The sequence below is a fragment of the Podarcis muralis genome, chromosome 6, assembly GCF_964188315.1.
Source record: "Podarcis muralis chromosome 6, rPodMur119.hap1.1, whole genome shotgun sequence".
Taxonomy (NCBI): Eukaryota; Metazoa; Chordata; class Lepidosauria; order Squamata; family Lacertidae; genus Podarcis; species Podarcis muralis.
Window position 1 is genome coordinate 72,020,959 of NC_135660.1, and position 23,006 is coordinate 72,043,964.

The 23,006-nt window shown below is 40.5% G+C and overlaps 1 long non-coding RNA gene across 6 annotated transcripts in view; it reads right to left on the reverse strand.

The window, feature by feature from the left end:
• LOC114597177 (uncharacterized) overlaps nt 1-23,006 on the reverse strand; it is a 229,035-nt gene that overhangs the window by 64,387 nt on the left and 141,642 nt on the right. For all 6 annotated transcript variants that reach the window (XR_013393275.1, XR_013393276.1, XR_013393279.1 and 3 more), the window contains one exon: nt 7,219-7,316. This is a non-coding gene — a long non-coding RNA (uncharacterized LOC114597177). The remainder of the gene's footprint in view (nt 1-7,218; nt 7,317-23,006) is intronic.

The following is a 23,006-nucleotide window of genomic DNA, read 5'->3' on the forward strand; positions in this document are numbered from 1 at the left end:
AGAGCAAAAAATCCACAAACCAATAACCCCACATCCCGTTTTCTAGGATCCTATTGCCTAATATTCATCATTCTTAAAATCCAAAAATCTTTTTCGTGCTTTATATGCCTACATAGGACTCTTAAGAGAAACCAACTTTACTAGCACAATATATTTTGAAAAGCAAACTGATGGGTTCTCACTTTCTCCCTAAACTATTTCCCATATATTACTTGTAAATAGCAGGAAGAAATGTATATGCAATTAAAGATTTTTCACTCAAACAGCTCAGTGCTGAAAAGGCAATCCTTCAATTTACAAAAGCAGCTTGTCACTTCTGCAGTGAACAAAGAGACCACCTGGCATGTATTTCTGTTTCTCCTTGTGCTTCAATTGACTGTCAGTATTTCCTCCACGCTCAATGATAGCCAGTGACCCCTCCATAATAAAAAAATATCCATTGAATTTATTTAAAATCTCTATTAATGCTACTTAGTACTATTTGTTCCAGAAAACAAATATTCAACTATTCAGTTACTGGATTGTATGCCTGTTAGTGGGTACAATAGTTGGGGGTCCCCCCCTAATCCTACTATATTTTAAAGATGGCTCAATCCCACCTGTCAATTTGTCCTTAACTGTCAAGATAGTGACTGGTATTCAACGTCCATCACTGTAATGAAGAAAAAAAACTCACAAAACATTACATGCTGTGCCTGCAAGCAGTCACATACTGAAGTCTATATATTATATATTTTATATAAAGGAAATGCTTTGCCCTGGATCGAAAAATTGCGTTATTGTAAAGCTCAGCAACTTTCAGGGTGTCCTAATTTTTACTTTTTGAAATATGGCAACCTTAGCCTGAATCAATTTTGGTTGTCTTCAAAGACAGAAAGTGATTCTATGCATGTTTAACCAAAAGGCCCTTTAATCGTACATCACAATGAGTGTTTAGAGTAGGGTTTCCCAAATGTGGGACTCAAGCTGTTTTTTTCACTACAGTTCCGATCATCCCTGTCCACTGGGTCCTGCTAGCTAGGGATGATGGGAGTTGCAGTCCAAAAACAGATGGTTTGGAGGACTGGTGCTTTTCCAAGCACAATTCAAAGGGAAGATGAAGCTTGGGACCCAATTTCTGAAGGAATGCATCTACCTGTCTATGTGCAGAGGTCAACTTTGGAGGCTTTCCTCCAGGTGACCCTGCCAAATGGGCCTTCTATGGTTCATGGTGCCCATGAGTGAAATTTGCTTCTCAGGAAAGTTTGCCTGAGAACAACATTGCTCTCTGTTCAGCATCAGGCTAAATATTTGCTGTTCTGTGTAAGGAAGATTATATTTCTTTTTCTTTTTAAAAATGTAAATAATATATGCTTTTATTTTCTCTGTGTTTCTATTATTATTACAGTATGTACATATATTTGCGTTTTAAAACTTGTATTTAAATATTTTATACATACATAGAATGAGCAGATAAATAACTGGTAATATTGCTGAGAAAGAATCAGTTTGAATACAGAACAATGTGTCTATTCAATTTTATGCTAAGCTGAAAAGAAAATATTTTCAACCATCAGTTCCCATGGCACTGGATACCTCGAAGGTTGAAGCACATTTATATGTTAAAACATGATAGACAGAGTGACGTTTAAGTCTCCTAACAATGGCACAAGGGAGCTGTAGAACAGTTTTCCTCAACCTGTTACCCTCCAGCTCTGGCTTTCATTAGTCCTAGCCAGCATGCCAAATGGTCAGGGGTGATGAGAGTTATAGTTTAAAACCTTTGGAGGGCACCATGTTGAAGCCTGAATGTAAGTTCAATGCTCCTGAATGAAGATAGCTCAGTCTGTAGAGCACAAGTTGCTTAATCTCAGGGTTATGGGTTCGAGACCCACACTGGTCAAAAAATTCCTGCATTGAGGGGTTGGACCCTCATGGTCCCTTCGAACTCTACAATTCTATGATTCTATGAAGTAAGAGAAAAGAATGAAGACTCTAATATCTAATAAAGTTAATATGTTAATTTGATTATGTAATAATGTGAATCAAAGTACTGAACCGAGTTTTGTTCCTAAAGATGTACTGGTAAATGCATCTATAGAGGATCTGGATTCAAGGTGGGGATAACAGGACCGAAACAACTTTATAAAACAAGTCTTAACTTCTGCCGCCATCTAGCATTTCTCAAGGCCTCTTACAAAATAACCCAAAGAATTGTGGTGATTCCAAAACTATTTAAAAAGAACTCCTCTACTAGTTTCCACAGCATTTGCCATCGGATGACATAGGAAGGTTCCTCAAGTGAACTCTGGTCATAGATTATCATAATCACCGTCAAAGGAAAACCAAATGTATTTAAGGGAATTAGAATGTACAAGGCATAAAAAAAATCCACAGTGACTTTCTGTACAAGACAAAATTCCTCCCCATAGTCACACACTCATCAACTAATGAGTAGCTATAGTAAAGGGCAGCTCAGGGGGGAGTCAGTTAATTCATACCAAAGAACGCCAGCACATCCACAGGCCAATGTACTATTTACTATGAGATTTGAAGCTCCAAAGATGGAACAGGTCGGGTTTGTTGAGAAAACTTTAAAAAGTGAAATACATTTCCTTCAAACAATGACCCTTATGCACTGTTGATTAGTATTACTGAGGGATTTGTCATCTCTTTCTCTCTCTGCGTTGGCGTTAAGATTTATATGATAAAAAGGTAAAATTTTAAAATAATCTGCTTTGACAGTAGAGAACAAAAGGCTGACCCTTTGCATCAAAACAGAATCAGTCTTTGCCCATGAACTCCTGCTCCAGCCCTCCAAACAGTGATTCCTGGATGCCTCAGGCAACAAATAGGTGCATTGAAAATAATGATAATGATAATTAATAATAATAATAATAATAATAATAATAATAATAATAATAATAATAATAATATGCTCTCTGGATGACGCATGCAAGACAGCCAAGTCAATTTGTATTACATTAAGCACCAGGTTGTTCAGACATTACAGTATATTCTAATTCTCAAAGTGTCTTCCCCACTTCCTAGTGCTGCTCAACAATGTTTCAAACTAACCATAGAAGACACAAGCTCATAAAAGTGTGATTAAGCTTTCCTGCCCATGTATACTTATGATTAGCTCAAGGCAGTACCAAGTCATTAGGAACCCGAAGGTGAGAGTTCATCTCCAGATCCTAGTCAGTCCTCTTCCCCCCAAAGTCCCTAGCTGTTTGCTGTTGAAAACAGCATGCTGGAGACGGACTAGATCATGGGTAGGCCAATCACCTTCTAAATCCGGCCCGTGGATGGTCCGGGAATCATCATGCTTTTACATGAGTAGAATGTGTCCTTTTACAGTCATACCTCATGTTATAGACGCTTCAGCTTACGTGTTTTCGGGTTGTGGACCGCGGGAAACCCGGAAGTACCGGAATGGGTTACTTCCGGGTTTCGCCGCTCATGTATGTGCAGATGTGCTAAATCACACTTTGTGCATGTGCAGTAGCACCAAATCGCGCCTGCGCAGACGCGGTGCTTCAGGATGCGAACGCTGCGGGTTGCAGATGTGCCTCTGTCATGGATTATGTCTGCAACCCAAAGTTCCACTGTATTTAAAATGCATCTCTGGGTTATTTGTGGGGCCTGCCTGGTGTTTTTACATGAGTAGAATGTGTGCTTTTATTTAAAATACATCTCTGGGTTATTTGTGGGGCATAGGAATTTGTTCAAAATATAGTCAAAATATAGTCCAGCCCCCCCACAAGGTCTGAGGGACAGTGGACCTGCCCCCTGCTGAAAAAGTTTGCTGACCCCTGGACTAGATGGACCTTGGCATGATCCAGCAAGGCAATTTTTGTGCTAGTCACTTAAATAAGACATAGTCCCCATGTTTGGCTACTTTTCATCCAAGTTCCAGATAGTCAAAAAGCGTATGCAAAAGCCCCCAAATTTGGCATTTAGACTCCAGTGAGCAGTGCAGTCCCTGAGCCCCAGCTACCCAAAGGATACAAATAAAAAAGGCTCCCATGCTTTGACAGCAAAGTCAATCCCACGTCTGGCCTGACAATACTTGGAAAGCTCCTCAACTAGTCTCAGCTAAAGTTGAGCAGACTCACTTTATGTTACTGATAAGGGAACCCAGTGATGGGTCATAAGGGGGAGGGGACAGAAGAAGTGGTGTCATTTCAGTGGCAGCACTATGCTCAAAAGAGCAAGGGCAGGGCGGGGTGAGGCAGTGTCATTGTGGGGGAGTTCTAGGTTGTTGGTGGCTCCACTAGGGGGGGCTACATGCAGGGCTGTTGCCACCACCAACCTGGAGCTCCCCAGGGTACCTTGCCTCATTTTAATGAGTGACGTGCCTCCATCACCAATTGGATGCCGCTGTCCTCCCCCCCCCCCCACACACACAAATGACCTACTGCTGGAGCAACTTATGGCCCCCCAGATGTTGTTGAATTACAACTCCCATTATTCCTGATCATCATAAGCAATAAAAGGGCATCTGGAGGGGGCCTTTCTCTCTTCCTGCTGTTGGTGCTTAACCTCTCCTACTGGTGCAAAGTACTAGTGGGATTCCTCTTTATCCAGTGACATAATGGTAGTAGTAAAGGTAAAGGTAAAGGTACCCCTGCCCGTACGGGCCAGTCGTGTCCGACTCTGGGGTTGTGTGCTCATCTCGCTTAAGAGGCCGGGAGCCAGCGCTGTCCAAAGACACTTCCAGGTCACATGGCCAGAGTGACGAAGCTGTTCTGGCGAGCCAGCACCAGCGCAGCGCACGGAAACGCCGTTACCTTCCCGCTATAAAGCGGTACCTATTTATCTACTTGCACTTGGAGGTGCTTTCGAACTGCTAGGTGGGCAGGAGCTGGGACCGAACGACGGGAGCTCACCCCGCCGCAGGGATTCGAACCGCCGACCATGCGATCGGCAAGTCCTAGGCACTGAGGTTTTACCCACAGCGCCACCCGCGTCCCACATAATGGTAGTATACACCACCAAAGCTCCAGCAAATGAATGTAAAGAGGATACCTGGCCGGCTGTGTGGGGAGCTCCTTCCACCTAAGCATCTGTCTGTCTGTCTGTGTGCCTATCAATCTATCTGTCTGTCTGTCTGTCTGTCTGTCTGTCTATCTATCTATCTATCTATCTATCTATCTATCTATCTATCTATCTATCATCTGCAGTGACACTTTTTACAACTGAGGGGGGAAAAGTGAAATCTTCATTCAACCAATATATGCTACTGAAGGACTATGCACAGATATTGAGTTCACAGTACTCATTGGGCAGGCAGACTGGAAAGAACAGATGAAAGTACAAACGCTTTTAGACAAGATGACTTGGTGTCCTTAGCAGCTGAGATGCTGCTATATTGCCTATTTATTTCTCTCACACTTCCAGCCCATCAGCAGCTCTCTATATACTGAACATCACCACGGTACACATCCTTGATAGAAGCATATATTTATGTTTTCCTTTATATATTTCAGAAATGGCATACAGTAAATGCATAGGAGTAAAATAAACCTAAAAGCACAGGCTGGATGACCTGTGAGTTGAGATTCCTGCAGTGCAGGGGGTTGGAGTTTCCTTCTAATCACTATGCCCTGAAACCCCTTCACCACTTTTCAAATGTGGCTTTACTGAAATCAGCTGAAGTTTTCCAAATGATTTAATGTGTTTTTATTATGTGCTTTTTATAATTTCATAATTCATGATCCAGCAAAAACCATTAATTTAAATGTGAGAGCTTTGCATACATTTAAATCTCTCTTATTGAAATCAGGGGGATCTAAAAGTGTTTAACTTTTACCAAACTAACTAGCTGCTTGTTAGTGGTCATTGTACATTTTGGCAGCAATTTAATCCATCGTGCAGATACACATAATTGGTATACACATAACTGGGTCTGTTCAGCTATGGATTCTGCTTGCATTTCAGCCACTAAATACCCACACATATGATAAGATTTCAATTATTGACCTTTTGGTCCCTGGACCTTGCTGCAAAACTCGTCAAAGTCTCTGTGGATGCTGATTATGAATCCATATTTAATTATTTGTGGATGTGTAAGAATAGAATTCCCTCACTTCATGGATTTAGGCAGCACCAATTAAACAAAAATGCAATTAGGGCTGATTCTCATACGTAGTAGATGTAAAATGACCAATCCTGATGATGTATTTTCTTCAAGTAATAACCTCTGAGATTGGCAAAATGAAAGTGTCATTTGCAACCCCTTTGCAGAAGTGTTTATCAAACGAATTACAGAGAAACTGGAATATGAAAAGGTGGTAATTAAAAGAATTCATGGAAGTGCCACAGAATGAATGAATATTCATACACCATCATGAGCTTTAATGCTTCAAGTCTGATTTTCATTTCATATTTATAATGTCAATCTGGAGTTGCAGAACTTTGTGATTACCTTTTCAGGGTTTACTGAGGTCTTGAGACAACAAACACTCCCCCCCCCCAATAGGTAGATGGATGGATATAGGTACAGATTTTCACTTAGATGACATAGAAAAATACAGGGGGAAATTACCTGGCTCCATCTAGGGATGAAATTTGGTCCCCTTTTCACAGGGGATCGACATGATCTGATGTACCTGAACTTGCTTGAGAAATGGAACACAACTCCCTGCTGGCTTATGTATTTTTCTGCATTATGCAGTGCAATTTTGGTGCGTAAACACACAAATATGTTTTTTTTTATGGCTCAATGTATTGAAAATAATTGATAAACTTTGGGTAAAAAGTGTCTACAAAAGGCATACAATGAGAGAGAATAGCTTGCAACCAAGGATTGATTCCATTAGCCCACCACCAACTCCAGCAACTAGAAAGAGTTGGTAAAGTGCTTATTGATTACCAAAAGAGTGGAGATTATTTATGTTGGTGATCATCATGATTAGTAGGTACAATCAGGCTGCAGTAAAGCACTTTTAAAGTGTGTAGCTGAATGTTGCACACAAGCATAGGCTGATGTCCTGTTTCTTCACTACAAGGCAGTGTTTGGAGGGTGTGATTATGAGCAGAGGGGTTGATGGAGGGGAACTTTTCTGATACAAACCAACCCATTTTTCCAGATAAGCAATAAAAACACAAAAAATGTGCAAAAGTCCAAAATCACAAAGTTCCTTTGTTGTTTTTTGAACAAGAATACCACTGCTATTTCAAGAATGAGTTAAGAAAAGGTAAGTACAATATTGCATTAAGAGTTCTGAAACTTACTTTGTCTAAGTGCTTTCTGCTTCCTCTTTCCCCTCAGGTGGTTTCCAGTGGATTCCTGATGCATGATGATGATGATGTTAAATTTCACAAACACATATCTGGAATCAAAGTGGAAATAATTTATTTTATATAGCTCCTCAGCCGTATTGTTTCCATTTGTATATAGTAGTGAACGCTCAACTCTCCTATGGCCGAAACTCTATGCAGTTTCAAAGAGTGTAGAGAGGTTGCTAGCTGGAACATGATCATATTATGCCAGTGTTTAGTCAGTCTGTTTGGGGGCCAAATTAATAGTGTCATTTAAAGCCCTAAACATTTGGGGTCAGGTTTCCTGAAGGATCACCTCCTCTGGAACTTATTTTACCTACATGGACCTTCAGAGGCTATTCTTTGGGTGTCTCTCTACCAAATGACTTATGATGGGAGTTTACTAGAGACATGACATTTTCTGGGCTGGCACCCTGGTTATGGAATGCCCTTCCCAAAGACGCTTCCCTGAAGTCTATGTTGCAACATTTTGGTGCTGCATTACAATCTTCACACCCACCCACACATCCATAGCATTTCAATCTTAAAAACCTTTTAGTCAGTAATCCTAAATTCACTGACCCCCAACCCCAATTCATGCACCCCCATGTGCAGATTTGTCATTTTAATGATTTACAGACTCTCTTGATTTTTTTTCCCAGTGAAGGGCACTGCTATGAACTCTGTTCTATGGACATTTCCTTCTGCTGAATTCATTTTACTTATGGTTGCATAAGTATATTATATTCATTTTTTAAAAAAACTTTTGGCGTCCAGAGCAATGAACTATAAATATACTAAAAGTGGTACCACATGTGGTGGGGTGGAATCTCCAGCATCACTTCTCCTTACATGGGTGGGGCAGTGGCAGGGCCAGGGCTGCGCAGATACACTGGTGTTCCTAACTTGTTGCCTCCCTGCCCAGGCCCTGTCCATGTAGAGTAATGTCAGGAAGATGGTTCTTCCTCACCATACACACCATTACTGATCAGATATACCTTTTAATATACGTGTGAAAGTGCTTAATTTGGTTTGCACTCCTTCATTTTTTATTAAATATTGCTCTAGCATTTAATTGTTATGAATCTAAATTCTCCAGCATACCTAAGGGGTAAGCTGTTTGAAACTGAGCTTGAAAATCCATACCCCAACTAGATTGGTGAGTTCATGACCATAGAGAGCTTAAACCCATTATTCATATTCAACATCCAACACATTAGCAGCAATGGCCAAAGTTGACATCACATCAAGAGTTCATGTTGTCCGCTGTTTTTCTTTAAAACTTTAAGAACAATGCAATATCGTGGCCCTGTTTGCGCATTGAAGCCACATCTGGCTTGTTTGTGGGGTAAAATATGCAGCGTATAGGTGGAGAACCTGTGGCATTCCCATGATCCCTGATCATTAGCCACATTGGCTTGTGCTGACGGTAGTTGGAATCCAGTAACATCTGAAGGGCCATAGATTCCCCATGCCTGGTATAGGAGATCCCTGCATTGATGCCTTTGTGCAATTGGGAACCTTGACAACACAGGATTCCCAGTCCCAAAGAGGCAACTGCATTCAGCTGAATATGGTTGGAGCTCCCTTCAGACCTTTGCACTCAGTGCATGAAGGTGTCCTCTTGGAATTGGGTTTTGCAGGCAGGGTTTCTGCACACAATGCCACAGCAATCTGCACATATTCACTTTGAATGCCTGAAAAGAGCTTATGTCTGCATCAGATCCATTTTCTTAACCCAGTAGCACACATCTCTGTTGCAACTGTTATTTAGCTCAGCCGAACCTGAACTAACTGCACAGCGAACTGGGTGAATAAACGTGTGTCTCTAAATTGACTGGGTCTGCTATTAGTTGTTCATGAATTCTTCGCCTATGGGAGTTTATAGAATGTGCAGAGACCAAAAATGTCATACTTAGAAAAATCTTTGAGCACACAAGTTTAAATTTGCCTCTCATGATAATTGTTATATGGTATTGGGGAAAACTGAAATATGTTAAGGGCCCACTGAATGAATTATTAAATCCACTTGAACTTTCAAATTATTGACTATCATGAGAGAATGGATTCATATAATGGAATTGGCTGTAATGAAATTCATAATATAAGCAATTAGAATGGATAAAAAATTGATTCTTTCTTCTAACATGTATTCTCCTTTGACATCACTTTCACTATTTTTGATATCTTCAATGGGATCACTAAATGCTCTGTTCAAGATGTGACTGGCATCAGTGAAAAGGAAACAAAAGCAATCAATTTTCTGATAGAGACTGCAGTGCAGAAGGGTGGAAAACCCAAGCTTTTCTAGAAAAATATACATTACTTATGAGTTTCACAAGGATGGAGCCAGACTTTGCTTCCTGCAGATAGAAAGGCACATGATATAGCAGAGGAATTATTCTGGCAAAATGCTGAAGGGGGTGGTTTTCATGATTTACCCACTCCCTGCAGCTCCCTATACCTCCCATCTGTTCTGGGAGGTCGGGGGACCCTCCAAAATAGTATGAAATAGTATGAAGTATGACATAGTATGAAGTATAAAAGGTGGCACTGGGAGCTTCAGGGAGGAGGTGATATTTCCTCCCTCCCTTTCTATCAGTGGGGGTGCCCATGTGGAATTCTGCCCATATGATATAGACAATAGCAGGTCCAAACTCTAGATTGATTGAATGAATGAGTGAATGAATGCCTGTCATTTCCTCTATGGAGCTTAGTGTGTTGGGCATGGAGATTACCCATTTTTAGGCTAGTCTACAAGTAACAGGCCCACAGTTGCCCACTGAGCCTCATACTAAGCAGAGACTGAAACCTGGGCCTTCCTGGTTGAAACTCCCAACACACACCAACACCACCTCACAGGTGTGTTATTCACAAAAGAGCAGTGTGTGTCTGAGCTATAGAATACATTGAAAGACCAAGGTGACTTCAAACTGATTGTGTTACACATCTAATAGTAAATAAAAGCTACTTTAGCCATCAAAATGTCTTGAGCCAGCACCAGTACGGACAAATTGAACTGTATGCACCATAACTGCTACATATAAATTAGAGTCGGCAGGGGCAAACACCAGGAGCAGCTTGCTTCGTGAAGCAGAGCTACAGCAATCCCCCCCCCAATCAGTATCACTGCCGCATACTAGGAAAGGGGGACAAGGTTGGGGCTGCACACGGACTGCCATATAAGCTATGTTAGCGCACCTGCACACCCCAACCACACCACTGTCTCACCCCTCACTTTAAGTGACAGTGATGCTGCGGCTGGGAGGCTATTGCCACGGTTCCATACCCCCCTCTCCAAGCAGGTAGACTGCTCCTTGCAAATACTGTGTAATACGAAGTGCAGGATACATGTTAGAGTAAGAAAGCACAAGAGAATCTAGCCAGCTGCAACTCCCTGCTGAACAGGTTTTCCCACCTGCTTATAATAAGGATGGACAGATCAGCCTATTTCTGGCCCATGACGCTTGTCTCATCCCAGTTCCACATTCATCTGCTCCTGCCATCATTAAATCATCATTTATTTATTTATTTATTTATTTATTTATTTATTTATTTATTTATTTGGGTGAGTGAAAGATGTGACCTTTTTGTTGTTGTTAAGGCAGTCCTTGGAGAACTGCACTGCAAAATTTGGAGAGGTGCAAAATCTGAAGGATAGCTATGTTCCGATCTGCATATTAGTCTGGGAGGTACAGTTCAGATCTGTTAGCTCCAGAACATGCACAGACTGAATAGTTTAAAAACAAATCTCAAAATAACTTATCTCCGCACCTTATACAAACACCAGTGTGCAAATGACAAATAGATTTGTTATGTAAGGGTCAAAAGGAATCTGAATATAGACATATCATACTAGACTAAACACATCTAAGACAAAAGCCCTCTTCAAACATTCAGTAGTAGTAGTAGTAGTAGTAGTAGTAGTAGTAATAATAATAATAATAATAATAATAATAATAATAATAATAATTACCCCGCCCATCCGTCTGGGTTTCCCCAGCCACTCTGGGTGGCTCCCAACAGATTAAAAACAGAATAAAACATCAGACATTAAAAACTTCCCTAAACAGGGCTGCCTTCAGATGTCAGTAAACATGTGAAGGGAACCATGAGGAAGAGTGTCTACAGCCCTGTTACTATTCCAATTGCCCTCGATGAATTGAAAGGCAATCATCTGAAGCAAAGAGCATCCTGTAACCATTGAGACTTCTTGTACATCTTAGAACTCCGGGAAAATCGATTGAAAAATAGTGGAGACTTCCTGCAAATAGTCACCCTCCACAAAGAATAGTGATGGAGGCAGAATTAAATAAATGCTTGTCCCTTCCCTGCCTTATCAGTTGCTTGTCAACTATGCTGCTCCAAAGGATTAATACTGAGTTGTTAATATAAGGAAGAATTGGCTCTGCAATTTAGCCTGAAGTGAAATTGGATGGGGAACACTTGGGGATGGAAACACTCTGAAAAGATTTCAGAAACAAGAGGGGTCCCCACTCCATCCCAGACACAGTTTTAAAAGCAACATTTTTACAGCTTTAAATGGGCTTATAAAAATCATGAATGGTGTGAAGAAAATGGGACAGAGATAAATGTTTCTTCCTCTCTTATAAGACTAGAACTTGGCGTCACTCAATGAAATTGTTTGGCAGTACACCCAAGAGAAATTTCAGTTCAAGTAGGGTCCAAATCAAAACTGGAAATTCCTCCTCTGGCCAAATGTTCAAGAAATTTTGACAATAGCCAAAAGACACCTGGAAAGGTCAAGCAATATTTCAGGGAGGAGAGAGTGGGTCATCAGACACCCTTATTAAAGGTGTCAGGAAATAATATTTTTGTATTTTCTTATAATAAAATTTATAGGCAATTCTGACTTGAAAATCAAGGGAAGTGCACCTGCTTTATTTCAAAGCAATGAATTTTATACATAAGGCAAAAATACATTTTGGTTCACTCATGACTTCAGAAAGTGCCAATTTGATAAGACTCCCCTTTAAATGTGAACTGAACTGAATTTCTTGTCCATCTCTAGCTGAGTATGAGTAGTGGAGAGAGACCAAAACTACAAGTGTCAGTTCAGATGTTAGTATGGCACAGCTTGGCAGCAAAAGAGAGCAGGGAGGGGGGCTAAGTGGCTGTGAGCTCCTCCCTGGAAGGCCTCATGCTTGTGTCATCTCAGCAAGCCAAGGTTTGGCTTAGTAGGTTATCTGAATCATCTTACTGTTTCCAAATTACAAACTACTGATCATATTTACAGTGTGACTGCTGGGAGGAGTGCAGAGAGAAGAAACATCATGGTGCAGCTGTAGCAGCACATCCGAATGCCTCCATTTGCCCCAGCTGGAACAAAACATGTCTCTCCCACATCGGTTACAGCAGGCACTGTAAACCTTCCAACAGTTTATTTTCACCCCCCAAAGGCACACTCCTCCATTGTCTCCCAAGACAGAGAAATGTCAACAACAATAACAGTACCTGCTTGCTTTTCTAGGCTATACTCCTATACCCTTTTACACAGGAGAAGCTTCATTGAAATTAGAGGGACTTACTTCAGAGTGGACATGCACAGGATTGCATCATAAGGCTTTAATCCTATATCCATCTACTTGGAAGTAACCCTGTTACATTCAGTTGTGTTTCTGATATAAGACTGATCCGTTATAATCTATCAACATTAGGAATAACAAATTATCTCAGATATACATGTGATTTGATTGAGCTCAAATATTCCTCTCTACATACAGACAGAAACAGTTATCTCCTCTGTGTTTCCTGTATTTTCTTGTAATATGTAGTTCTGCCCTATGGAAATGCCAAGCGACCATTCAGAAAATCAAAGAGCCATAATGTAATGAGCCAAGAATTTTTAAGACACTAAGCCTGGAGCTACTTCATTTTATAATATATAAACAAATGTCTCAAAGTCAACTTTTCAGTTAACATGTAATCACACTTCTAAATGTGTGTCTTTATGCATATTACAGCTAATTCAAGCAAACTGAAAATTAATTAGGTTTTAATAGTACATCAGCCAAACATCTTATAATTATATCTATAAAGCCATTAGATGGGCAGAAAGAACAGTTAAAAGGGCAGAACAAGCTGGCCACATATCACTGCTGAATAGTAAGCAAGCCACAATAATCAAAGCTGTAGCTTTTACAGTTTTAAAGAGGACCCTTTTACAACTTGGAAGGAGACTTGATAGAGATTTACAAAATTATGAATGGTAATGAAGAAATCTGACAGATATTTTCTTCTTTTCTCATAATAGAACTTGAGATCCCCCCCATGAAAGTGATTTTCAATAAATTCTACACTGACAAATAAAGAGACAATGTAGCCATGTCACCCTCTTGTCACAAGGCTCCAGCAAACAGCCTGATTATTCATCATTCTATCTTGAGTTCATGTCAGTTTTGCATGTGTTTAATCATAACTCCATTCAGTCCCATTTTTACAATGATCTGTGGGGTGTTTTTTTTTAAGCAGATGGAAATTTGTATTTAAATATTTGAGCACAAAACACTTATTTAAACACTTATTTTATCTCAATGTACTCATTTCTAAATGTACTTTACCCTTAAATTCATTTCCCCCCTTCTTCTACATTTTAATACATTTTTTTCAAGGCAATAGCTGTATTTCAAAATCTGGAGAAGTGCGAAATCCAAAGGATAATTGTCTTCCAATATCTGTATTAGTTCAGGAGGTGCAAATTGAGTCACTTAAAAATGCAGACCAAACAAAATTAAGGGCTGTAGTGCTGCAATAAAGTACACATTTTGCATGAAGAGGTTCCCAGATTCAGTTTATGGTATCTCAAGGTAGTGCTGCCTGAAATTCTATAGAGAGCTGCTGCCAGTCAATGTAGACAATACAGCGCTAGATGGACCAGCAGGTATAAGACAACTTCTTAAGTCCTCCTACAGCGTAACTGGAAGCTCCCCATCTAAAGCAAATGAAGGTGGCAGCATGACCACGGAAAGAAGGAACTCAAAAGACACACCATTCCTGGGAGTAGAGCCCTTTGAAAACAGTGGGGCATACCTCAGAGTGACCATGCCAGGCTAATTGCTTAATAACACCATTATATTATTAAGATAAGGTTGAGTTTCTTTAATTAGCAAAATTATGGTAAAATCCTGGACTGCCTGATGCGTATATATGTCTGAATGCTTCCCTATGGGGGGAAGAAAGCTCATTCATCTACCAGATGAATATCAGTAAGAAAGTGAGGTTGGCTCCCTCTCCTGACATGTTAATTTACTATGGACCTGCGGGACAGCTCAGTCAGTAGAACAAGAGATTCTTACTCTCAGGGTTGTGGGTTCCAATCCCATGTTGGGGGGAAATATTCCTGCATTGCAGGCAGCTGAACTAGTTGATCCTCATGGTCCCTTCCAAGTCTGCAATTCAATGAATCTATGCAAAATAAATGTATCAAGGAGGGGTGGGGATAAACACATAGCCCTCTGCAGCCTAAAGTGGTATGGTATAGGAAAAGAGCCTAAAATGGTAGGATATAGGAACAGATTTTGGATCTGCAGTTTCTGCGGCGAAGTCTACTTTTCAATACCATTCAATTATATATATACCTGTTCACACCTCTTGGTTTCATTTCCTGTATTGCAGGAGAAAAGTGCTGAACAAAGTTTTGTTTTCCATCCCACTTAAAGCTCAGAAGGTCAAAATCATTTATTGAAAGCATTCCCACATCTGAGTTAGACTATCTACAGGTTCTCATTAACACAACTAAAATATAAATCTCACTGTGTCTTGACACCTCATTGCAAAAATGCAAATCAAAGCAAGGGATCTTAGTCCTATTTAAGAGAAGCTTCAGTGTAGCTAAGGGAAAAACACTTGGCCACTGTCTTGAACACAAGGAAGGATCTAGACAAAAACTGTAATCCTATCCTCACTTATGTGCAAGTAAGCTCTATTGACCTCAATGAGATTCACTTCTGGATTGGATTGTGCTGTGTAAGTTAGTCATGCCTTATTTAGTTCCACTGAAATCAAGGAGACAACTAAGTCATGTCTAACTTAAGCCTCCTTGATTTCAATGAGGCCAAAGCATGACTAACTTAGTCTGGATCCAGCCCTATGTCTTTGTTCAGACCATTCCTTTTGCTGTACCAGCTATTTAGGGATAGTACTTAATATTTTCTCTGCTAGGTGTATGTCAGCACAGTCTTGCGTGAATATTAGGGACACATTGACTTTTCCACAGAAAAGAGGGAAAAGCTTAATTTTCTGCTTCAGGAAACTGAATTCTTGGGGTAAAAGGCTATCAAATACCAACCTCCTGGGCATATAAGAGAAAACAAACATATGTAGCAAGCTTTGATAACTAGCCTCTTTGTGGTGCAAAACAAAGACAATGGGAAGTCACTGAGAGAGAAACAAATATTGTAATTTTTTTGATTAAGTTTCCAACATACTATTTCAGCAAAGTCAATATTTTTTTGGACAGTTTTGAAAAACAAGAAGGAAGTGACTGCTCAATCAGGCATCTTTAAAATTATTAACAGTGACGGAAGTCATAGATTCATAGTTGGAATGTGACCCAAAGGTCATCTAGTCCAACAACTCTTGTTGTTGCAGGAAGCCCACTATAGCAGGGGTGGTGGACTGTTATCTCGTGAGCCAAGGGAACTCCAAAGCATAAGGCAAGGAATGTGCCCCCCACCAAAAAATTTTAAGTCTCCTCAGTCTGTTGCAATGTTGCCTGTACTCTACGCTTATAATTGTACCGTATTTTTAGAAAGTTGTTTCAGAATGTATGAAGCAGTGAGACTTCACCACTTCTTTTGGGATACATTTTCTATGTTCTGAAAAGATTCTGTTTCAGTTCATCAATCCTCAGACTGTCACTAAGAGCAATGGAGCAGGAAGGCAAGAAATCTTCCTTCTTTATCCAGGAATGATATAGAGAGAGACAGTTACCTCTCTGAAATTTGATAGGGCCAAGGATGTGAGAACACCCACTCCTCTTTTACAAGTTGCATGAGTCTTATCAAAATGTGAATTGTTTCCCACAAAATTCCTTGGCTATTCCCTGAGGGGCCTCCAAATTTAACATGAAAATGTGTTTTAAGCAAACTTCATGACAGCTCTTTTTGCTATTACTCTTGTAACGGGGCAGATCGCTGTCATGAAAGGCATAGGAGAGATGCTGCCAAGGCATGACAGCCTTGTGACCCACTGGCTTGCAAGCATTTAAATCAGAATACAGTGGATATCACAAAAAATAAGCAAACCATTAAACAGATTCATGACTCATGTTTCCACTTTTCACACATTTATGTTCCAAGTAGAACTCATACAAAAATGATAGTCAGTGTAACCCACTCACTCAGCTGCTTATTATCACTGGCTGTAACATCCAAAGTTGTTCTCAGTCCTTTTTAGATATCATAGCCTGTGAATATGTGAGCATAAAGGTATCCCTTGCCAGTTCCACACTTACTATAACTGCTATGTTCTTGGGAGACTCCTGGCATTTCATTTGTCTAGGAAAAAGGGCCTTCATTAAATTTGTCAGTAGATGGCATTTGGGTTAACGAATTATGAGTGCATAGGTTCAGGGATCACTTCTTCAGAAATCTTTTCATGTCTCAAATTAACTTTTTAAATGTTAAAACATTCATTGCAGATCAAGCTCCCCCCCCCCCTTCTTTGAACAGCAAGTGCCGCAACTATTCAAGACAACACACCAAGGCCTTGTTACAACGACTGAAGTTCAAGAATAGTGCACAGGTAGGAAACTCAGGCCCAAGAGCCAAATATGGCCCTCCAGCTCTCTCAGTTTAGTCCTCAGGACTTTCCCCAGTTTTGCATCTAGTCCTGCCTACCGGTTGTATACACCCCCATCATGGAATTTAGCCCTTGGAATCAAGAGGGTTATCCAGCCTTTGCATATAGCATACTGAATTTCCTGGACTGCTGTTCATCCTCCTCCAAATTTCTCTGACCTATGGCTTGGAGCTGTTTATCTTCTTGCTGCTCATCTCCCCTTTGGCACAACACTGTCTATTGGATAAGAGACTATATAATATGTAGTTATTCAAAACCCACCTTTCATTCTACGTTCAAATACTAGGTTATAATTTTATCTGCGTCTTTGGAAGATTTTAGATCACACAGGAAATATATACCCCAATCTCAAGCAAAGTGCAAACAAACTAAAATGCATGTGGTAATCACATTAAAATGCAAAGTCTAGAACTCTTTCATTTAATATCCAGGATGTATGTACAGTAGCCACAGATTAGATACAGAATTCCTTCCAATAGTTTTCTGTTTTCATAGATAGGGGATGCATAATTAATAGCACTAACCATCATTCGTCATCTGCAAGAAACCTTGTAGACTCAAGTTCTATGAAAGAAACAAAGCATCTCTAGCAGAGGTTTCTCAGCACTACTTATGTTGTGAGCAAAGTATATGGAGGCGGAAAGGACTAACAGTTCTTCTTCTTTTCTTCTCTGTATAAATGCAGTACTGCTAGCAAGACATCAAGTTATTCAGTCACCATCTGCAGATTGTCTATTCATTAATCCCCATGACCTTCAGGAGACTCCAGTGAGGCAAATGGAAATACACTCATTTACATCAACCGTTCTCAAGCAGGCTCCGTGAGTTACACATAAATAATGGTTTTTCTCTTCTGAAGATGCGGAAGAGTCTTTTTGACTAGGAATGGGCAAATCTGTCAACTTCAGGTTCTCTCAACCTCTTACTTTTCTGATCTTAAATTCAGTACTGTACATTCCCAAATCTGCTTGTGATTATTATTATTTTTCAAAAGCCCTCATGAAATCCCGCCAGTATTTTGATGGGATCTTTTCCTGATATACACATCCTAGTATCCAATTTAGCCTTATATACAAATTTTTGCAAAGCAATTACCCCTAAAACAAGGCATTATTGCAAATTATTTTCAGTAATATATGCTGGTTTCTGCTTTCTTCACTGTGCAGCAAAATGCTTGTCACAAGACAATTGTTTACATTCCACAGTCAGCGTTACTGTTGGGTTCCCACGGGAAATGGGAGACTGGATGTGACGTACACTGGTTTCCTGTTTTTCACTGTTCTCTCGGTGTTCTTTGTTTCCGAGAGGAGTTGCTTCTCTGCTCTCACAGAGGCAGGATGCATGTTTGTATTCTCTCAGCATAGAGTGTAAATAAAGTTAAGAATGTAGCACATACTGCTTATCCTTCTGCTATGTGGACTACTCTGCTTGGGCTCAAGATAAGACGAGCCTGTATCAGCTTCAGGTGGGCCGAAGCTGGTCAAAATCTCACAATATATGCATTTTTATGGACACTACTTCAGCATATGCATTTCTGAACACATTATTTGACTGGAAATCTGTGCTGCAAAATTTGGAGAAGTGTGGATTTTGTAGGATGACTACATTTCGGTTCTCATATTGTTTCAGAAAGTGCAAATTAGGTAGGTTTCCCTTTTAATGTAAACTGTACTGAATTTCTCCCGCATCCCTATTCCTTACTAGAGCATTCTGAAATCCCAAAGAAGCCATTTCTAAATTTTTCACCAAGGTTGCAAGCTGAATAATGGTTTTGGTTTTTACAGAAGTTCTGCTTGCGAGACAATGCAAACATTGTCGGCAACTACATTTGACAGTACATAGGTAAGTTCAATTAGTTTGCTTGTGTCTGTGACAATGTGAATAATCAGGCTGAGTTAAATGGCACAGCAGCAGTAGCAACAACAACAACAGAAAAGAGGCAATAATAAAAGAATGAAAGCTGAATGTCACAAAAAGAAACAACTCCCCTTACAGGATGACTGATTGCTGAAGAGGAAGAGTAGGCATTAACTGAAAGCCAAGGACTATTATTGGGGAGTGGGGAGAGGAACAGTTAACTGGATGCATAAATCTCTCTCTCTCACTCCCTCTCCAAGGAGATAATCCTTGTTAGAAACCTATTTTCAAACTGAAGGGAAGTTTCACGTTGGGCATGGCTGGACTCTATCCTAGGTAATGGGGGGGGGGGCATTTGGTTGTTGTTTTTCCAGTGATTGGCAGAGGAATCAAAATGACTAGAATGGTCTTGGTGTGGATTGGGTGGAAGTGACCCACCCCCTGTTGACATCTCCCTATGGAGTGATGCCAGTGCGACTCCACCAGCATGAAGTTTCCCTTTTTCAACCACCAAACAGGTGAATGGGTGGAAGTTATCGCTGGCACCAACCAGTGGGGAGCATTCCCCAGCCTGCCCCATCTTTAGTCACAGCCAGCACTCTTGGCAAGACTGTGGATGTGATGGTGGCCTTGCTGCTCTATTAAGTACTTTCACCAGCTCCAAATGGTATGGCCAGTGATCAGGGATGGTGGGAGTTGTAGTCCAGCAATATTTGGAGGGCCACAGGGTGGATGGAAGGGTGGAGGGAATCTTTATTTATTGAATGTGACCAATTACACAGAACTGGGAGGCACACCTAACACCTCAAAAGACAGGAATAAAATGATGCTAGACTAGAAAGCTGCTCTGAAACTTAGCAAAATGAATTTGGATAGGGACAAAGTTCTCCATTTTGCCCCCTCTCCTGTAATCAAGCACACCACTATAGGGTAGGAGATACCTGAACTGAAGGTAGCATATGTGAAAAGGATCTCAGGATTTTGGTCTATCAGAAGCTTAATATGAGTTGGCAACGTGATGTGGCTGGAAAAAAAGAGAGAGGCTGATATGATTTTAGGCCACACTAACATAATTCAAGTTTCCAAATCATGAGAAGCAAAGGGCCCACTTCATTCTGCACTAGTCAGACCTCTTCTGGTGTTCTACGTCCAGTTCTGGGTGTCATACTTTAAGAAGTATCTAGACATAATTAGAACAGGCTTACAAGAGGGCAAACAAGGTGGTCAATGGTATAAAAAAAATAGTCCTAGGAATAAAGGTTGAAGAATCTTGGAATGCTTTTCTTTGAAAAATAAGATGGGGGGGGGGGGAGAGAACCATAGTAGCACTCTACAAATATTTGAAGCGCTGTCACACAGCAGAGGACAAAAACTTTTTCTTTGCCCTGGAGGGCAGGTTTAACTTATGGGTTTAACTTACAGAAGGATTGATTTCAGTTGAACATTAAAAGGAAGGCTCAACAATGCAACCAATTACTTGGAGGACTTTTCGTTGCTAAGGTCTTCAAGTGTAAGTTGGACAGCCATCTGTTGGGATGTTCTAGCTCTGGATTTCATATACTGAGCAAGGGATTGGATCAGCTTTATGATTTTACAACTCTTGATCATCCAGCTCTTATGATTTTGTGAAAGCTACATACTTGGGGATCCTTTACACAAAAAGTTACCAGTGACACAATGAAATAGACACATATGCACACACTATATGCGACAAACTGCATCTAGAATTCACACAGTTCCCTACACTGTAATGACTTCCATCCGGAATTGGGGCAATTATTCAAAGCAGGGGTGCTCAAAAATATAAGCATCCCTTGCTTGAATTAGAGGGGGCCAAATTCCATGAAACTTGGTCTTCCCTGATTTGAATTCTCTGTCTCTAGTGCTTAGAAATCCATCTGTTAGGGTTGTGGAGGGGGAGGGTTAAACCGCACATTGGTTACTTTCTCTTTTCTCTCTTCTACCCTCCAATGGCTGTTTAAAATTCACAGCCATTCAATACATTTGAGAATCTATTATCTGTTCTTCAAAAGTTTCCTATGTATACCTTTGGCTATCGCTCCTAGTTCCTCTATAACCTGTGTGTGCGTTCCCCATCTCTTGTGATGACTTCTATAGCTAGGATTTTGATCAGCTTCTTCTCCTTCACACCATGGAGACACAATGTCACAGGGAGAAAAAACAGCTTATAAGGCTTTCAGAAGGCACAAGAAAAAGCAGCCCTTGTAGGCCAGTAGAGTGACAGGTGTGTTTGCTTTCATGTACTGCCTCTGCTTGACATTCCTCATCAGTTCTTTTTCCCTGATTTTCAGTCTGTTTTTGCAATAGCCTGATTTTTCCGTTTCTTTCTCCTGTTTTAAAGCTTTTTCTAGGCATGCTTCAGGAATTCAGTCTTTGTGAATTCCAATACAAACTGTCCTAACCTGTACCTTGCTGACCAAAGTGTGAATTGAAACCTAGGTAGCCACCAGCTTTCACACTTCCAAGATGAAGTTCTCAGCTGAAGAAAGATATCAAGATGAGTTTTAAAATGTCTATTTTGAGAGAAAATATTTCTAGAAATAGATATATTTTCTCTCAAAATATCTAAGACTTTAATCCTATGCATACTGAACTGTGAGTAAGCCGATCCATGGGAGTAAATCCACTGATTTATTTTTTAAGACTTCTGATTAAACATGTATAGGAGTGTGTTGAAGAAACATGTATTTCTTCATGTATTTCTTCTAAATATGGGTTTGTTTTTAAAAAAAATAACATATGAATATATGCAGAAAAATAACATATGAACATATGCGGAAATATAATAAAACTGATTCATGCCAAAGTAATGTAGACACTTAATCCTCTAGTTTTTCCCCACACCATGTTGAGGGTTTCTTCAGAAGCCCACCTCTTTCAATCTCTTTTATCCATGTATTTCCCATTTCTGATGGGAGCAGAGTGTGAGGAAGAACCCCTGCTACTTGCCCCATTCTGAAATTATTCCCGTTTGCTAGAGGGCGCTTGGGAGTCAGTGTGCTGGCAGGCCCAGGTTCAAAGCTCTATTCAAGCTCACAGGGTATCCTTGGGTGAATGATTTTCGCTCAAGCAATCCTCAAGATCATTGGGAGGGTGAAACGGGTGGTAGAGAACCATGTGTGCCAAGCTGAACACCTTGGAGGAAATACAAGGTATCAGTGTAACAGTCAATTATGGGCTGTGGGCTGCAGAATGAAATGAGCAGGGGAAAACTGAGAACCAGAAGCAAAGTGTTATCAGGATCAGAGGACAAACCAAAGGACCACAGATCAATGGCAGATGATCTGCCTTGCATGCATAATATCCCAGGTTTAATCCCTAGTGACACCAGGTAGGGCTGGGAAAGGCTGCTATCGAAAACCCCGGAGAGCCACTGGCAGTCAGAGTAGACAATACCGAGTATAAGGCAGCTTACTATCTCCCTCTTACACTTTTTCCTGCCCAGAAGGAGCCAATGGCCACTATGGATGGAATCAGTCTAGAAAACTCTTCATGGAGATGCTGTAGTGATGCGGCTTGCCATATGGGAGCAGTGGTCTAGTCAGTTTTTCGCCTGCTTCTAGAATGTGTTCTAGAACTCTGATAATGCCTCTAGTTTGCCTGGACAGAGGATAGAGAAAGGTATGGGTTAATGTGTGTAGAAACTAGCCAGCTGTACAAAATTTACATTATTGCTGCACCCACTTTTGCCTCTGGTATGAGCTCTCTGGAAGGCTGCCCAGGAGGGAATGTGGTTCTGGGGCTGAAAAGCTTCCCCAGCCCTAGTATAAATTGATGCTTATTTTTGAAAATCAATTTAACCCATATATTTCTTAGTCTATTAAGAGCTAACATTGCAAGGAATTTAGAAACGGTGCCTCAGCAACTGAGGTTTCTTGCCTTAATAGTCCCCAAGTGTCTTAATGAATAAATAAGATGCCAGTAAAAGCAAAATATAAATAGTAGAGTATTCAAAACAAACCTCTGAAGTGTTAAAACTGGCCTCAGATACTCTTATATGTTTGCTTCAATAAAAAAAAGTCCCCAAATGCTCAAAGGGGTGAGGGAAAACTAGGTCAGAC